The 18,343-nt window shown below is 40.3% G+C and overlaps 1 protein-coding gene across 4 annotated transcripts in view; it reads left to right on the forward strand.

Moving 5' to 3' along the window:
• Positions 1-2,685: 2,685 nt before the first annotated feature.
• wdr37.L (WD repeat domain 37 L homeolog) overlaps positions 2,686-18,343 on the forward strand; it is a 109,374-nt gene continuing 93,716 nt past the window's right edge. The window contains exon 1 of one of the 4 annotated variants that reach the window (XM_041565481.1): positions 2,686-2,909. The gene's annotated coding sequence lies outside the window, so the exon portion shown is untranslated. 4 annotated transcript variants of the gene reach the window in all.

Consider the following 18,343-nt stretch of genomic DNA (forward strand, 5'->3'; position numbering starts at 1 on the left):
TATGAGCTATCTCCCATAACCCTGTATTCCCTCACTTGCTAAACACCATCCAACCCCTTCTTAAAGCTATCTAATGTATCAGCCTGTACCACTGATTCAGGGAGACAATTCCACATCTTCACAGCTCTCACTGTAAAAATCCCCTTCCGAATATTTAGGCGGAACCTCATTCTTCTAATCAGAATGGGTTAGTTTTCTATCTAAGTCATTTGCTACTCTTCTTCCGGTCTGTCTTTCTAACCTTTCTGTCTGGTTGCTAGGATCACTGATGCGCAGTTTCATTTCCAAACTGAAAACCTCCAGATCAAAAGATATAATATAAAAAATGAAGACACCAGCGCAATATTTACCCGAGCTTTAGTATCCCCCGTAGCAACCGATCAGAAGGAACCATTTGCTGGCCTGCTGCTTGAAAGCAAACATCAGTTGCTATGGGTTACTAGACCCGGCGCAAACATTGTGCTTGCAGTAATTGCAGGAAGACTGAAAAAAAAAAAAGAATCGCCGTCAATGAGAGTTTACAAACGAGACATTTACTGCAGCTCATTATTAAGATTTTGTACATCCCATGATATGTTTGTTGGCTGATTTCCACGCTGTGCTTTGGCCCTGAAGCTGAGGGACTCCGTGCCCCCACACACTTACATTACACGCCTAATTTATGGGCTGCTCATTAGAGTTGAAAAGGTTTGTTAAAATCCGTGTTTATGTGTTTTTTTTTTCCTTTTGCATAATTGCAGCAACATGTACGAAATGAGTAAATATTTAATTGATGAGGGAGTCGCGCTGGGTGTAAACTGTTATCCAACTGCAATCCCTAAGGTTTTTTCTTTTTTTATCCTTCTTTAGAATAACAAAACCTTGCTTTAGCAACGTACGATTAGCAATGCACTGGGTTATATTATATTGCCGCAAACAATACATTTTAACTTCAATAGTGACTAAAACATAAAAAATGATTTATTTTTGTGAAGGTGAAGGGCTGCTCTAATGCTCCCCAAAATACAGCAGCTCTATGTATCAGAAATGGCCACTGTATCTTCACAAGGGTATTTTGCTGACCCAAACATGCTTACCTTTCTCTCTCCTGGGCATCTGATCTTCTCCTCTTCTTCACAGTTGTACTGCCCCAGACAACACAGAGTAGCAGTGGTCAAGCCACAACACTGACCTGGGTGTACTCATGAAAGGGCTTGTACTCCTTTAACTCTCCAGTTTGCAAATTTAGCAATCTGGTTGCTAGGGTCCAAATTGCCCTAGAAACCATGCATTGATTTGAATAAGAGACTGGAATATGAATAGGAGATGACCTGAATAGAAAGGCGAGTAATAAAAAGCAGCAATAAAAATAAATGTGCAGCCTTACAGAGCATTTGTTTTTTAGACGGGGTCAGTGACCCCCATTTGAAAGCTGGAAAGAGTCAGAAGAAGGCCAAAAATTTTAAAAAATATAAATGAGGACCAGTTGCTTAGAATGATCCATTCTATAACACACTAAAAATTACCTTAACGTAGAGAGGGTAATTACCATAGCAGAGAGGGTACATTTAATCTGGCACCTGAAAGTTTAATGCTTTAAGCCAGTGATCCCCAACCAGTAGCTCGTGAGCAACATGTTGCTCTCCAACCCCTTGGATGTTGCTCTCTGTGGCCTCAAAGAAGGAGCTTATTTTTGAATTTCAGGCTTGGAAGCAAGTTTTAATTGCATAAAAACTAAGTATAGTGCCAAATAGAGCCTCCTGTAGGCTGCCAGTCCACATAGGGGCTACCAAATAGTCAATCACAGCCCTTATTTGGCACCCAATAGACTTTTTCATGCTTGTGTTGCTCCCCAACTCTTTTTATATTTGAATGTGGCTCATGGGTAAAAAAAGGTTGGGGACCCCTGCTTTAAGCAGTCATGCTGTAAGTAAGTCCTCTATGCATTCCTGGCCTCGCTCCTGACGACTTCTGTTCAGTTTTCTGAATCTTTTCAATCGGACAGAAGGTTTTGAACAGACAGCCCTTTAAAAAACTGAGACGTCCTGTTCAAAACCACAGGGATGGCAACCCTATCTCTATATTCTGCCTGATGAGTAAGCCCAAACCTCTAATTAGAGGCATGGGATCTACTATACAGAAATTGGTTATCAAAAAAAAACCTCTTAAATACAGAAATGCTCATTTAGAAAAACAGTTTGTTATATTTGATTGATTGGACATTGGTCTTTTTGCAACCCAACTTAACTATGTAACTATAGTTTGCTTTTTTTTGAGCATGTGAGTTGAATCAGCAGAAAAGAAGATGGGAAGCTACTGGGGCATCTTTGGAGACACAGATCTTTACTGCTAAAGGGCTGTGGTTGCCTTGGGCTGGTACAGAAGCTCAAAACATAATGTACAATATGTCTACCTACTTCTTTAGTTAAGCTTTAGTTCTCCTTGAAAAATTTGTCATTATGGCATATTGGAAAGTTGGTTACACTCCCCTTGTATATTTCATTGTGGAAAGATAATATGAGTGGAGTTTCTCTTTAAAGTTGCTTCTTGTTGACATGTGTTCACGCAGTGGCTGGATCAGTGCTGGGCAGCTAATTCTGTGTTTATGTCCTTCCCTCACCGGATAATCTGGATATAAATAACCCCAAAACCAGAGCGCGCCAGCAGGAGGCATAGAGGGCCTTATGTGCAAGGTGTTTAGTAAACAGGCAGGGCATTCCTCCAATCCCAAGGCAGCGCTTCTGTCCAATCAGCGAAATCTTCACCGGGCTGTGGCGACTGAGAGAGGAGAGGGGTGGGACTTCCGTTGTCAAGGCGAAATGCCCGGAGCTGGTGGTGGTTCGTGTGTTGGAGAGTGAGACGGAGGAGGTTGCCCTTGTGCTTGACTGGCCGCTGTTTGCGCTGCTGTTGCCGCTCTTCTAACCAGACAGGTAATGGGTGAAGGGAAGCGGCCGGGCATTTGGGCTCGTGCTGGGGTGACCCCTGGGAGCTGTGAGGGAGGGCTGCTGATGGAGATAACACTCAGGATGCTGTGTCTGAATGTCAGCCAGTGACGAGGGAGGCGGCGGCAGTGGTGGCTATGAATGTAAACATGCCATTATCTTACACTAAGCTCTTTAGTTGGACTACAGCTCCCAGAAGCCCCTGCCAGCCTGCCTGGGTATTTTAACTACATCTGGAGATGCCCAGGGCATTAAAGAGAATCTCCAACAATACTGTTATTGGCCTGTTAATTCTGAGCCCCTTTTCCAGTCTATATTCTTTATACATCCCCAATGGCTTTACAGTTATGTGTAAATGTTATTGATATCAGTATCTGTCTGGCCTTCTGTGGCTTCTGCTTCTGACTCAATAAAACAATGTAGCAGGAGTCTGTTCTCCTCCAGGTCTGTTATTCAGCTGGGTTGTGCCTTTCACATTCCATTGAGCGCTAGTACCTGTAGCTTCTGGTTTGTGTCAGTCTGGATCTTCCAGGGATCGCCTATAGAAGGAAGGTGCTGGGAGTTGCACTTACCTGAGGCCACTTACTGCACAGAGACTCTTCCAAATTGTGGCAACATACATTGGTTTTGAAGAAAGAGAAAGTCCCCTGTGCGCTGGCAGTTGCTCCTTGTCTTAGAGCGAGAGTAACCAGAAGGACACTGGCGTACAAGGTGGAAATATGCCATTTAGAATTTGGCCCAAAAACTGCCAGTTTGAGGTTCTTATTAGAGCCAGTGGGGCAACAGAAACCAAAGCTACTGCCCTTTATTGACTGTACTGGGGATTCAGAGGGAACTGTCTGGTGCTGCCAGAACTGTCGGTTCTTCGCCTGAAACTCGGCACAGTATGAATAACAACCATATTGGGATAGGGATGCACTGAATCCAGGATTCGGCCTTTTTCAGCAGGATTCTGATTCGGCCGAATCCTTGTGCCTGGCTGAATCGAATCCCAATCCTAGTTTGCATATGTAAATCAGGGGCGGGTAGGGAAATCACGTGACTTTTCATCACAAAAGAAGATTTTTTTTCCTTTCCTGACCCTAATTTGCATATGCAAATTCGGTTCGGTATTCAGCCGAATCTTTTAACAAGGATTCAGGGATTGAGCAGAATCCCAAATAGTGGATTCGATGCATCCCTAGTATAAAGTGATCCCCAGTACTGGCATTTCTTGGCATAAGTCGGAACCAAAGTATTGGGGGTATCAGGTGGTTCCCCAGTACTGTAAATTCTTAGCTTGAAACTTGGCACAGGCTGAAAACCAAGATTATTGGCGGTATCGATGGGGAACCAATTTATAACCTAAATAATCTTGCTTCTTTGCCTCTGCCATGTTTCAGGGTATGAAATTCCAGTACTGGGGAACCCCCTCATTCCCCCAATACTGTTTGTTTTCAGCATGTGTTTAGAAATGCAAGTACTGGGGACTAGAGTCCTGCAGCGGGTCAGGTACCCGAGGGTTACCCAAAAAAATACGGGTACCCTGCAGAATGAGGGTAGTATTTTCAGGTGCGGGTATAGATGCGGGTCTGCTTGTCAGTTTGCGGGTCTTGTCTATATTTCTTATCTTATATTTTTCCTCTATTTAAAAATTTACAAAAAGTTTTTTCTGTCGCTGCCCACTTTTGATGAAGCCACTTCCGGTTTGCAGCAATAGCACTTCCTGTATAATAGGGGTCAGCTGGTTGGGTATTGGGTTGCGGAAAAGGCAGTTGCTGGTCGGATAGATGATCCAAGTGGGTAAATATGTGAGTTGCGGTGTGGGTTTGGGTCCGGTTCGGGTCTCAAAAATTGTTTCAGAGCAGGACTCTACTGGGGACTACATATACCCCAAAATATGGTTGGTTTTCAAACTTTGCCAAGAAATACCAGTAATGTAGAGCCACCTTATACCCTCAGTGATGTTGGTTCTCACTCTGTGCAATGTTTCAAGTTAAGAAATGCCAGTACTGGGGCACCACCTTATACCCCCAATACTGTTGCTTGTCAGCCTGTGCCAAATATCAGTCTAAGAACCACCATTACTGGGGAGCCACCTTATACTCCAATATGGTTCTCAGCCTGTGCCTGTATTCAGGCTTAGTAATGGCAGTACCAGGGAACCATACAATACACCACATGCTGTTGTTTCTCAACCGTTGCAACATTGCAAGGCTAACAAACGCCAGTACAGGTATGGGATCCGTTATCCGGAAACCCCTTATCCAGAAAACTCAGACTTACGGGAAGGTATTTCCCATATCCAAATAATCCAATTATTTTTTTGCACCGCAATAATAAAACAGTAGCTTGTCCATTAATACAAACCTTCTGGGAGGAAGTTATTTCATACGGTGCACAGATGGCTGGAAAACCCCTCCGAAAACACATATAGAATGGGCATTATTCAGTAATACCTTTACACAAATTACAAAAACCGAAAAACATTAAATGGGAAGACTAGCGGCAGCAGCCAGGAAAACAATACTGCAATAATGGCTACATACAGACCCCCCCACCATTAACACTGGTAAAACAAAAACGACACCATATTTTTCATATGGACTGGCTAGAAACAATAACCAGAAAAGAACATAATACATTGAAATTGTTCAATACATGGACAGCCTACATGACACACCTTCCACAACAAATCAGACACCTTACGATTTGTACCTTTAGACTAGGGATGCACCGAATCCACTTTTTTGGATTCGGCCGAACCCCCGAATCCTTGGCGAAGGATTCGGCCGAATACCGAACCGAATCCGAACCCTAATTTGCATAGGTAAATTAGGGGTGGGAAGGGGAAAACATTTTTTACTTCCTTGTTTTGTGACAAAAAGTCACGCATTTTCCCTCCCTGCCGCTAATTTGCATATGTAAATTAGGGTTCGGATTCGGTTCAGCCGGGCAGAAGGATTCGGCTGAATCCGAATCCTGCTGAAAAAGGCCGAATCCTGGCCGAATCCTGGATTTGGTGCATCCCTACTTTAGACATACATCATGGTACGATATGGAAACTTTGAAAGAACACCCTTTGATCATGGAATCATCCCAATACCTAGAAGCTCTACAACAAGAACAACTACAACCTGATCATGCGCCTCCCAGGAGTCAACAGATTACTAACCTCCTATCTAAACTAATTCTCATAGGATCTACATCCCCACACTTTAAATCATAATTGAGATGAAAGTTCTAAAAGTTATTAAAATGTTCTATATTTTATGTCATAATCACAACAACTTTCATGTGATTTTACTTTATCATATTCAATAATAACAAGTTTTTTAAAAAAAACAAAACAAAAAAAAACCCAGTAGCTTGTACTTGGTCCCATCTAAGATATAATTAATCCTTATTGGAAGCAAAACCAGCCTATTGGGTTTATTTAATGTTTACATGATTTTCTAGTAGACGTAAGGTTGAGGATCCAAAATAAGGAAAGATCCATTATCCGGAAAACCCCAGGTCCAGAGCATTCTGTAGAAAAGTTCCCATATGTGTACCGGCATTGTCAGTTGGTTCCCATGTCCGCCTCATTCAGATAAATCATTGCTGATTGGATGGTTATGTTTAATGGACCAAGACAAACTTTACACGTACATTGAATTCTTACAGCTTAATCATTTTCTCTTTTCATTCTTTCTTTAAAGGGGTTGTAACATTCCCCGCCCCAAATTGCCTAATGAAAGAAAATGTTATTCTTTTTATGCTTGTAAAGATACCTATAAATGCAATTTCTATGAAAAGCAGTATCTTCTGTCTGTTCTCTACACTGCTGGTTCAGACTCAAGTCAATACAGTAAATGTCTCCTCCAGCCAAGGCTAAATTTCCTGCAGTGCCTTGCATGCTTCCCTTATAGGTCTGTTAAAGGGGTTGATCACCTTTAAATTAGCTTTTAGTATGACGTAGAGAGTGATATTCTGACACAATTTGCAATTGTTTTTTTTTTATTATTTGTGGTTTTTGAGCTTTTTATATTTTAGTTCAGCAGCAGTTTGCAGTTTCAGCATTCCGGTTGCTATGGTCCAGCTTACCCTAGCAACCATGTATTGATTTGAATAAGAAATTGTAATATGAATAGGAGAGGGCCTAAATAGAAAGATGAGTAATACAAAGTAGCAATAACAATAAATGTGTAGCCTTACAGAGCATTTCTATTTTAGATGGGGTCAGTGACCCCCATTTGATAGCTGGAAACAGTCAGAAGGCAAATAATTCAAATACTATAAAAAATAAAGACCGATTGAAAAGTTGCTTAGAATTAGCCCTACTAAAAATTAACTTAAACTCCTTTAATTTGCTGACTTTTGCTAGATCACTTCAAAAGTCAGAACCAGCATTGCAGAGAGTAGCAAAGGGACTTACTGATGGTAGAGTCCTGCAGCGGGTCGGTTATGCTGCAGGTTGCAGGTAGAAGTTCTGAGTGCGGGTATAGATGCGGGTCGGTGGTTCTGAGGGTTTGCGGGTCGGGCCGCTGGTCTTCTCAATAGTGATTTTTACTCCTTTTTTCTGATCACGCCTACTTCCGATGATGTCACATCTGGTTTCCTATGACAGCACTTCCTGATTCTTGATGGTCAGTGGGTCCCAGGTTCGGGTTGCGGATAAGGTACTTGCGGGTCGGGTAGCGGGTCCAAGCGGGTAAGAATGCGGGTCTGGGTTCCAAAAAATGGACCCGCGCAGGACTCAAGCTTATAGTGCTTTCAACCGCAATTACATTTAAGATAAACTTCTGGAAGTATGTCATGTTTGTGCCGACAAAATAATTCAACTCTCAAAAAAAGCCAATGGAAAGCTGCACATGGTATTGCCTAAAGCATGTGTGTGTGTGTGTGCAACATCACTGAATTCTCCGTCACATAAAAGGGAAAAGCATTTGATTCTTTTGAAAACAGACTCATTGTAAGACTCTCCCTGCTGCTTAAAGCAAAGGACCTGCCATTCATTCACACATTGTTGCAGTTGAAATATTGGCCACAGGCAGTAGGAATTGCTTGCCAAATGGACAATTTATGACTTGCTAACAATGGAACGCCTGGGATATCTTCTGCTTCTGTAACTTTTCCTTTAATCATCCCCAGATATGGCAGGCTCATTGTGTTGTGTGATAATATGTATTTATATATATATATACGCACACACAGAGGAAAGCAGTGCAAGGCTGCGAGCACAGTACATGTTACTTTGATCCTGGCCAGATTATATATACAAGCTGTGATTGGCTTGAGCTGTGCATGTTCTTTAAATGTTTATCCTCTGATGAAGAGATTTGGGTTCAGCCAGAGTCTTTCTCCAACTCTGAATATGGATTTAGCATCAGAATGGACTATCCCTGTATTAACATGAAAAGGAATTTAATGGCAAGCTACAATCGGATAACAAATGATGCTCCAGAATTGCTCGGCCCCATGGCATCGACATTGGCTCTGATAAACATCAGTCACACTTTACTGCTGTACTGCAAGAAATGATGGAGCCCCAGACAACAGACTGCCCTATTACATATAAATATGCTCACCTCTTTTGTGTCATTTTGGGCACCCTACTTGGCTCTAGCAAGTCTCCCACCTATCCCCCCCCTTGATGTCAGCCCTGAAGTGTTATTAATATAACAGGAGATTTCCACTTTATTGGGTGCCTGAGTGAAGAAATTCGAGAGCCCATAGAACTGCTGAATTGGGCTTCACATATGCTATTGTGGATCAGTCAGAACCCTTTGGCCTTTTATAAATAAATGATGAAAAGGAGGCTCTGATATAATGGGATGTTTACTTTTATAATCAATGTAATACAGTGCTTCACGGATGAGACAATTGCTGTTAACTTTGGGTTTTTAATTACTTGTGTGCTGTCACTGATGTATCAGGGTACAGTGTGTCTAGTGCATCACTTTGTTGCTTTGTGCTTGTGTAGTGGAAAATAAAATACATTTACAGAGTTTCCCATAATAGATTCCTTGATAAAATATTTACAGTACAGCGTACAGCTCAACACCAAACCGTGATCCGCGAGAGCAGCCGAGGAATCCGTGAAATTGTCCTCTGTGTCAGTGATCCCCCTAATTAATAATGGAAAATCTAAGCAGACTTAGGGTTTGAATATCCCAACTAAGGAAGGATCCATTATCCAGAAAACCCCCAGGTCCCAAGCATTTTGTATAACAGGTCTAGTTCCTATATTGGGCAGGTTAGAAAATCTCATCAATGAAGACCACATTAATGTTGTTCTCTTGATGGTTCTGCATATCTATTAAATCAACATCTATTAAACCCAGTAGGGTTATTTCACTTTCAAAAATGATTAATTATACCTTGGTTTAGATGAAATATAAGGCATTGTTTTATAGTTACAGAGAAAAAGGTAATAATTTGTAAAAATTTGGATAAAATGGAGTCTATGGGAAGAGGCCTTTCCATAATTCAGAGATTTCTGGATAATGGATCTTTTACCTGTACAATTTTCCAGTAAATTAGTTTCTCAGTAAGTGATGCAACCCTACTTTAATTTACTGGACAATTGAGATTTTTCTCTTCCTATATTGCCTATACAAATGCTTCTCCCCGATGAATTATACAGGCAGCAGTTGCTGTAGATGTGTGCTCGTTACCGTTTTATACTCCGATCCACCAAGCTTGATACCCTTTATCAGATTATTATTTCTTATTTTTTGTGCTAGGGGTTCAAGTGTTAATATAAAAATAATTGGTGAGAGTGGGCATCCCTGACGAGTTCCGTTAGTTATATTAAAAGGAGATGATAAGGTACCTGATGACATAACCAAAGCAGAAGGCTGTGAATATCTCGTTACCGTTTTAAAGGAACATTAACATCAAAAAATAAGTGTTTTAAAGTAATGAAAATATAATGCAGTGTTGCCCTGCACTGGTAAAACTGGTGTGTTTGCTTAAGAAACACTTCTATTGTTTATATAAATAAGCTGCTGTGTAGCAATGGGGGCAGCCATTCAAAGGAGAAAAGGCTCAGGTTACACAGCAGATAAGCTCTGTCTGTCTAATGGTGTTATCTGTTATCCATTAGTTAACCTGTGCCATATAGCCGTTTTTAATTTCCACCATTGCTTCCGAGCAGCTTGTTTATATAAACAATAGTAGTGTTTCTGAAACAAACACATCAGTTTAACCAGTGCAGGGCAACAGTACATGATATTTTCATTATTTTAAAACACTTTCGTTTTTTGGTGTTACTGTTCCTTTAAAAACATTTGTGGTGGAAACATTTTTCTAATGCCAGCTTCTGTGTATACAAGGTAAGGGCTGGATAATAATGCCGTCTGAAGGCTAACACTATACGATGTAAAGGATATTTACTGGGAATCGGTAATCAAAGAAATCTGCAATGACATGTCAGGAGGCTTCTCTGAATATTAAATATTAATATGTATTTATGGTTCCAGGAAGTCTTCTAGCAGCTTGCATTTGTTTAATCATTTTAGCAAGTGCATTGTTAATGAAAACATTGTATTGATAATAAGGATTGAGCCCCTGTTGTGAGCTGCCGGTATCCTGCAGTATTGGTTTAGGATAATGGGGAACAGCGGAAAAAGAATTTTGCATTATTACCTTTGTTATTATCTCATATTCTGCTGCTAATTATGCACAGTGTTCTGTATTATTGGAAACATTGAATTCTTTGTAATTTTTGCTGAGAATTGTCTTTACCCTTTCATAATAATGCCTTTTACTTCCTGGCACTTGCAGGATACAATTTTGGCTTGTGAATGATTATATGAATGTAAGTAAGGTTCCAGTATAGGTTGGAGCAGTCTATACAAAGTAGCAGTATACCTCCTTTCTCAATATGACTTCTCATTATTGTTTCACTTGTGATGGTTTTGTTTTGTTTCTTGCACCAAACAGGCTAAAACCTGAAATTGCAAGTTGTTTCCACGTTTGTAAACGCACAAATCAGCTTAGAATCCGTCTGAGCAGCTCCTTATCTTAAAGCCTAACAGTCTGTAGCTGGAGGAAGGGAGGGGCTTGTTTATACAGAGGGCCTCTCGGTGAACTGCTGATTTGTTTTGGATCAGGAAGGAGAATGTGACTACTTTTCAGATTTTGCCCTATTACTTTTCCTTAAGATGTTCCTGTTCCTTTATTGTTACTCAAGGACAGACCTCCATTTAAACAAAAAGCTAGCTTGAGCCCGTCTCATTGAGTTTCATTACCAGCAGTGATAGGCAGATAAAAGCATTTTGCCCAAGACTTTTCTCTTCGATTACAGCCAAAACATCCCTGTAAGGCTAGGGCCACACAGGAAGATTCAGGGAGATTGGTCGCCTGGCGACTAATCGCTGCATCTTTGAGGGGACTAATCTCCCTGAATGGCTTGCTGGTATCTCGCACCCGCTAGCGCTAAAGTCGCCTGCGCCTATTCACGCGCGGCGATACATTTTTCAAAGTCGCTCGAAATTGAATCGAGCGACTTTGAAAAACGTGTCACCGCGTGTGAATAGGTGCAGGCGACTTTAGCGCTATCGGGTGCGAGATACCAGCAAGCCATTCAGGGAGATTAGACGCGGCGATTAGTCGCCAGGCGACTAATCTCCCTGAAATCTTCCTGTGTGGCCTAGCCCTAAATGTAATAGCCGCCTGTTACGTTCTGCTATATCAGTTCTGCATCACGACACAAGGTAGCAGCCGTCTACTCTCCCGTAATTCCCTGCTTGCGCCTTAACAGTTCTTTTAATCAGCTGGACCTCTGCTAAATTGTTTCAATAGTCAGATACAGCAGTGCAGATAATAAGGGACATACTGTTTCCAGTAGAAATTACTTTAAAACCACACATTGCAATGAATGTATGTTAGTATGATGTAGAGAGTGATATTCTGAGAGAATTTGCAATTGTTTTTCATTTTTTATTTCTTGTGGTTTTTGAGCTTTTATAGCTTTTTATTTAGCAGCTCCCCACCTGGATCCAAATTCCCCTAGCAACCATGCATTGATATGAATAAGAGAATGGAATATGAATAGGAGAGGACTGAATAGAAAGATGAGTATTTGGTTTTAAGATGGGGGATTTTCAGATTCGGACTTTTAACAGCTTCAGGGGTGTAATAAATCTCGAAAAATTTAAGATTTTTTTTCCACGAAAAAAGTTTCTGCCCAAAAAACCCTGACCAGAAAAATGTAGTAAATAACCCCATAGAGTGATGTAGAGACTGATACAAAGAGACAATTTGCAATTGGTATTCATTTTTTGTTATTTGTGTTTTTTGAGTTATTTTGCTTTTTATTCAGCAGCTCTCCAGATTGCAATTTCAGCAATCTGATTGTTAGGGTCCAAATTACCCTAGCAACCATGCACTGATTTGAATAAGAGACTGGAATATGAATAGGAGAGGCCTTAATAGAAAGATGAGTAATTAAAAAATATCAATAACAATCCATTTGTAGCCTTACAGGCAATTTGTTTTTTAGATGGGGTCAGTGACCCCCCCCCCATTTGAAAGATAGCAAGATTTAGAAGAACAAAGAAAATCATTTAAATATGATAAAAAAATAAAGACCAATTGAAAAGTTGCTTAGAATTGGCCATTATAACATACAAAAAGTTATCTGAAAGGTGAACCACCCCTTTAAGAGTAAAAACAGAAGTAAAGCAGAGGCCATTTCAAGGGCAGCTGAACTGCTCAGTTTAGAAGAAAACTCTCTGCTGTTACTTTGAGTGCAGAGTTCAGCGCTTAATTATTGAAGAGGAGAAGAGCAGGCAGGTTTTAGGAAGTCGTAACATTAAGCAAGCTTATCATCCGCTGCATAAGTAATGGGCACGCACGCACACAACGGGAACTTTCCCCAGGCACATTAGCACAGGGACCCAAGGTCATTAGCCTGTTTCTGCTTGTTACATGCCTGTCTTGCAGATAGTATGTGTTTTGAAAGGAACATAATTTAGCCCATAACTAGACTAGAAGGACTAGATGAGTCCGAAACGCATCTGGCGATAATGTGATTACTTGACCTTCAATGTATTTCAATAGCCATAAATAAAGTCGGTTTTTTAACTTAGTGGTCTGTCCTGTGATTTTGTCTTGCAGATAGAATGGAGATTTAACAACAAAGTTTAAATGGCATATAAAGGCAACACATAAAATCTAATTTTTGCTTTCTTTAATGAAAAGGAAACCTATCTCCCTAATACTTTAATTAAAAAATGTGTACCGTTTTTATAAGAAACCTGACTGTATGCAGTGAAATACTCCCTTCATTTACTGCTGTGGATAGGAATTGTCAGATGATACTGAACTGCTCTGCAGGGAAACAATCATACTAATTAACAGCAGGGGGAGCCCCCGCCTTACTTCCCAGCCATGCAGAACTCAAGCAGCTTTGTCTGTTTCCCTGTAGAGCAGTCGGCGACTCCGTAAAGATTTGTATTGGATTTTATTTTTGCCTTTACATCCCCTTTACTGTTTCCAACTCCAGCTGCAGGGACAAAGATCATGGAGCCAGATTTAAACAGATAAACTGGGATTCTATTTGGAGGATTATTTTGCTGCAGCCACTGGTTCTGCAGAGTTGTAGAAAGTTTGTATTAAACAATAGAAAAACTATAAAATCCACATTAGATTACATGACAACACAGGACCCAGTGCAGTCTGTATATTCTGATTATTAATCAGTTTGCTGTATCAGCTTCTGGCAGATATTATTTGACTTGTGCTGTTTTGATCATTTATGATGATCCTGAAGTGTGGTGCAGACCACACTGAGCATGTGCACAGTCTTAGTCTTGCAAAGATGTTTAACGAAGTTACAAGATGGTGACCCCCTGTGGCCAACTTTGAAAGCATAAATCATTTGTTTGATTAGGCTTGTGGTGCAGTAAGTTTATGTTTAGTATACAAAATACAGCATTTCTAGCCTTTTACCCCATTTTAGCCATTTTACACTTTACTTCCCCTTTAAGTGCATTGGGTACTTATTAGGGAAGGTGTGGAGCAAGGCTTTTCCTGATTTTGGGCTTTTGGAGCCTGTGATAGAAATCTGCAGTATGAATAATAGGAGATCCCAATTTTACTTTACTAACACTGGCCCATTCTAGCCCTGCGCAGTAACCAATAGCAACCAATGAACCATTCGCTTAGATCAGTATTCTGCAAAGTGAATAATGCAAGGAAATCTCTGTTTTGTGTGGGCAATTGCAAATGAGTCGAATAAAGTCATGTCTAGCAACTGAGCCCAACTGATGATACCATACAGCACAGCGTGATTTATAATAAACCATCAAGATACACAGATTCATGCAGCTACATGCGGGGATAGGGACATTTGCATAATCTGATACAGCGCAATGCACATAAATTTGCAGCTGCAACCCACACGCCAGTGATTGGAACTTAAGGGTTTAAGATATAAAGCCATAAACATTCTTTCTACAATATAGAGAATCATGTCCCCCCTACTGTATAATACAGAGAGATATTTGACAGCTCTTCAGCGTTCCTTGGCCATATGCAGTTTCCTATGAAACACAAATTACATCACCATTTATATAGTGAATAAAGTACAGGTATGGGGCCTGTTATCCAGAATGCTCAGGACCTGGGATTTTCCAGATAAGGGATCTTTCCATAATTTGGATCTTCATACCATAAATCTACTAGAAAATCATGTAAATATTAAATAAACCAAATAGGCAGGTTTTGCTTCCAATAAGGATTAATATCTTAGTTGGGATCAAGTACAAGCTACTGTTTTATTATTGCAGAGAAAAAGGAAATCAATTTAAAAAATTTGGTTTATTTTGATAAAAAGGAGTCTATGGCCTTTCCGTAATTCGAAGCTTTCTGGTTAGCGGGTTTCTCGATAACAGCTCCTATACCTGTACCTACTATTGTAAATTATAAGGATATTATAAGTCACCGAGGCTTTCCGTGACCATATCCTCAGTGAGTCATGTGACAGAAATGACATCACTAAGCCCCGATTGTAACTGATGACATCACTAAGCACCGTATACACATTATAATAAATAAAATACCTCCTGTTGAAAAATATACGGATGCCCAAAGTCACCCTGGAGTTACGTGACATGTAATGGAATGGACACAGTTCCAAAAAGTTTAGGGGGCAGTTAGGAGGTGCATATTGGTTGCTGTTGTTAATTGGCACCTGGTGTTTGTACAGAGTTGTACAGATATGGGACCTGTTATCCAGAATGCTTGGGACCAGGGGATTTCTGGATAAAGGGTCTTTCCGTAGTTTGGATCTCCATACCGTAAGTCTACTTAAAAATCATGTAAACATTAAATAAACCCATTAGGATTGTTTTGCTTCCAATAAGGATTAATTATATCTTAGTTGGGATCAAGTATAAGCTACTGTTTTATTATTACAGATAAAAAGGAAATTATTTTTAAAAATTTAAATTATTTGGATAAAATGGAGTCTATGGGAGACGGCCTTCCTGTCATTTCGAGCTTTCTGGGTAACGGGTTTTCCAGATAACGAATCCCATACCTGTAGTAGTATACACATGCCAAGGCTTGTTTACCTTATAAGTATCAATAAGTCAGAACTTAAAGTGGACCTGTCACCCAGACATAAAAAGCAATAAAAGTTCTTTTCAAATGAAACCTGAAATCCAAATTCTTTTTTTATTGAATCATTCATAGCTGTTCTAAACTCATTTAAAAATCTCAGCTGTCAATCAAATATTGCCTACCCCACCTCTAAGCCTCAGGCAGACAATTACTTTCACTTTCCATTCAGCACTTCCTAGATGTCACTGCTCTCCCCACATTCCCCCATTCTCTTTACCATTTAATTGTGTAGCCAGGACATGGGGATGGACATCAGGTCCCCCATTCTGGTGCACAAAAAGTGTTAACTTCCCATTGTAAAATATATGAATTGCTTTAATTTATGTTAAGTCAATTAAGTTTTCCTATTAAAAGTTCAAGCAGTATAACAGGGTAGTCGTAGACAAGTTGCTTTTGAGACCCACGCTTTACATACATTTGCAAGTACTGCTTCCTTAAAGGAGAACTAAACCCTAAAAATGGATATGGCTAAAAATACCATATTTTATATACTGAACTTATTTCACCAACCTAAAGTTTCAGCTTGTCAATAGCAACAATGATCCAGGACTTCAAACTTGTCACAGGGGGTCACCATCTTGGAAAGTGTCTGTGACACTCACATGCTCAGTGGGCTCTGAGCGGCTGTTGAGAAGCTAAGCTTAGGGCTCGTCACTAATTATCCAGCAGAAAATGAGGTTGGTCTGTAATATAAGATGATGCTACAGGGCTGATTATTAAATTCTGATGCTAATTGCACTGGTTTCTGTGCTACCATGTAGTAATTATCTGTATTAATTACTAATCAGCCTTATATTGTGACATTTCTATTCTATGTGTACTGTATATTGTGAGTGGGTCCCTAAGCTCAGTAAGTGACAGCAGCACAGAACACGTGCAGTGAATTAGCAGAAAAGAAGATGGGGAGCAACTGGGGCATCTTTGGAGACACAGATCTTTACTGCTAAATGGTCGTGGTTGCCTTGGGCTGGTACAGAAGCCCAAAACATAATGTGCAACATTTCTAGCTACTTCTTTAGTTAGGCGTTAGTTCTCCTTTAAATGTAACACGTGGTAACCTTGGGTGCATACTACATAGACAGTCGGACAAGTTGCCTGACAAGGAAAATATTGCAGATATATATTTGTGGTGCCAGTGGTTGGTTAGGGGGAATGTAGAATATGATGAATCAGATGCTCCTGTAGTCTTCCGTATCCTTTTATAAAACTTTGGTGTTGTTCTTGGAATGGATTTTCTTTGCCACAATGGATGAGGCAGGCTGTGTCTTTTAATGACTTTGTTATTGATTCTGTTCCAAACTAGGAGGCAGAGTCAATACCCAATGTCTTAGATGATTGAGGAATATCGAAGAAATTATATTGTTGTCTAGTAATCTATGATAACAGAACTAACACAGGCTACAAAAGCAATAGGGAAAAATGTATGTGTGTGTGTGGGGAGAGGGGGAGAGAGAGAGAGAGAGAGAGAGAGAGAGAGATGTGTGTGTATATATATATATATATATATATATATATATATATATATATAGTTTCAAATGCTGGCACTCACAGGATTTGCCCAAAAAGAGAGAAAAAAATGTTATCTGATGAATCCAAATGAAGGTTTATTTAGCCAACGTTTCGGTTCTTTCTCAAGGACAAACGGTCCTCAATCCTGTGAGTGCCAGCATTTGAAACTCTATATTTATAATTAATACTTGAGCACCCAGGTCTTGTGGTCAACTTATTGGAAACAAAACCAGCCTATTGGGTTTATTTAATGTTTAAATGAATTTCTAGTAGACTTAAGGCATGAAGACCCAAATTACGGAAAGATCTGTTATCCGGAAAACCCCAGGTCCCGAGCATTCTGGATGACAGGTCCCATACCTGTATATATATTTGGGATTCAGGTAAATCCTGAATCCTCCGTGAAAGATTTGGCCGAATGGCAGAATGAATCTGAAACCTAATTTGCATACGCAAATTAGGGACTGGAAGGAAAAACATTTTTATGCTTTATGACAAAGTTGGGTGATTTTCCTTCCCACCCCTAATTTGCATATGGAAATTCGGATTCGGTTTGGCCAGGCATGAATCCTGCTGAAAAAGGCCAAATCCTGGATTCAGTGCATCCCTACGAATTATATATTACCAAATTATATTACTTCCCACTTGCTTCCCATTTTTCTTTTAAATAGTGTGTATGCAATGTTCAATGTTCAGCCTATGACTAAGTGTCCGTGGTAGACACGAAAAGCGTCAGGCCTTGCTTCTTAATTTTTGAAAAACACAACGTAAGCTTTTTTTTAACCTTTTACTATCTGACTCCGGCTTTACTACTTCGTGGTTTCCAGGCTTGTGCCAGCCTCCTTTGAAGTCTTCTGCTATTTGCTTCCCTACGAATTACACAGACCTCTTGTTTGTCATCTAGGTGTCAAAAGGTGCAGTCTACTCAGAACTTCCAAGTAGAACAGGGATAAACTTTTTTTTTACCCATGAGCCACATTCAAATGTAAAAAAGTTGGGAAGCAACACTGGCATGAAGAAAGTCCATGGAGGTGCCAAATAAGGGCTGTGATTGGCTATTTGGTAGTCCCTGTATGGACCGGCAGCCTACAGGAGACTCTGTTTGGCAGTACATCTGGTTTTTATACAACCAAAACTTGTCTCCAAGCCTGGAATTCAAAAATAATCACCTGCTTTGAGGCCACTGGGAGCAACATGTTGCTCGCAAGCCACTAGTGGGGGGCCCTGCAGTAGAACAGGACAAAGAGCGCCAGATATTTGGCCTGAATATATATTACTCTTACTTGTTTCTCATATTAGAACAAGGGATGCACCGAATC

Source organism: Xenopus laevis, chromosome 6L (genome assembly GCF_017654675.1).
Source record: "Xenopus laevis strain J_2021 chromosome 6L, Xenopus_laevis_v10.1, whole genome shotgun sequence".
In the NCBI taxonomy this organism is placed as follows: Eukaryota; Metazoa; Chordata; class Amphibia; order Anura; family Pipidae; genus Xenopus; species Xenopus laevis.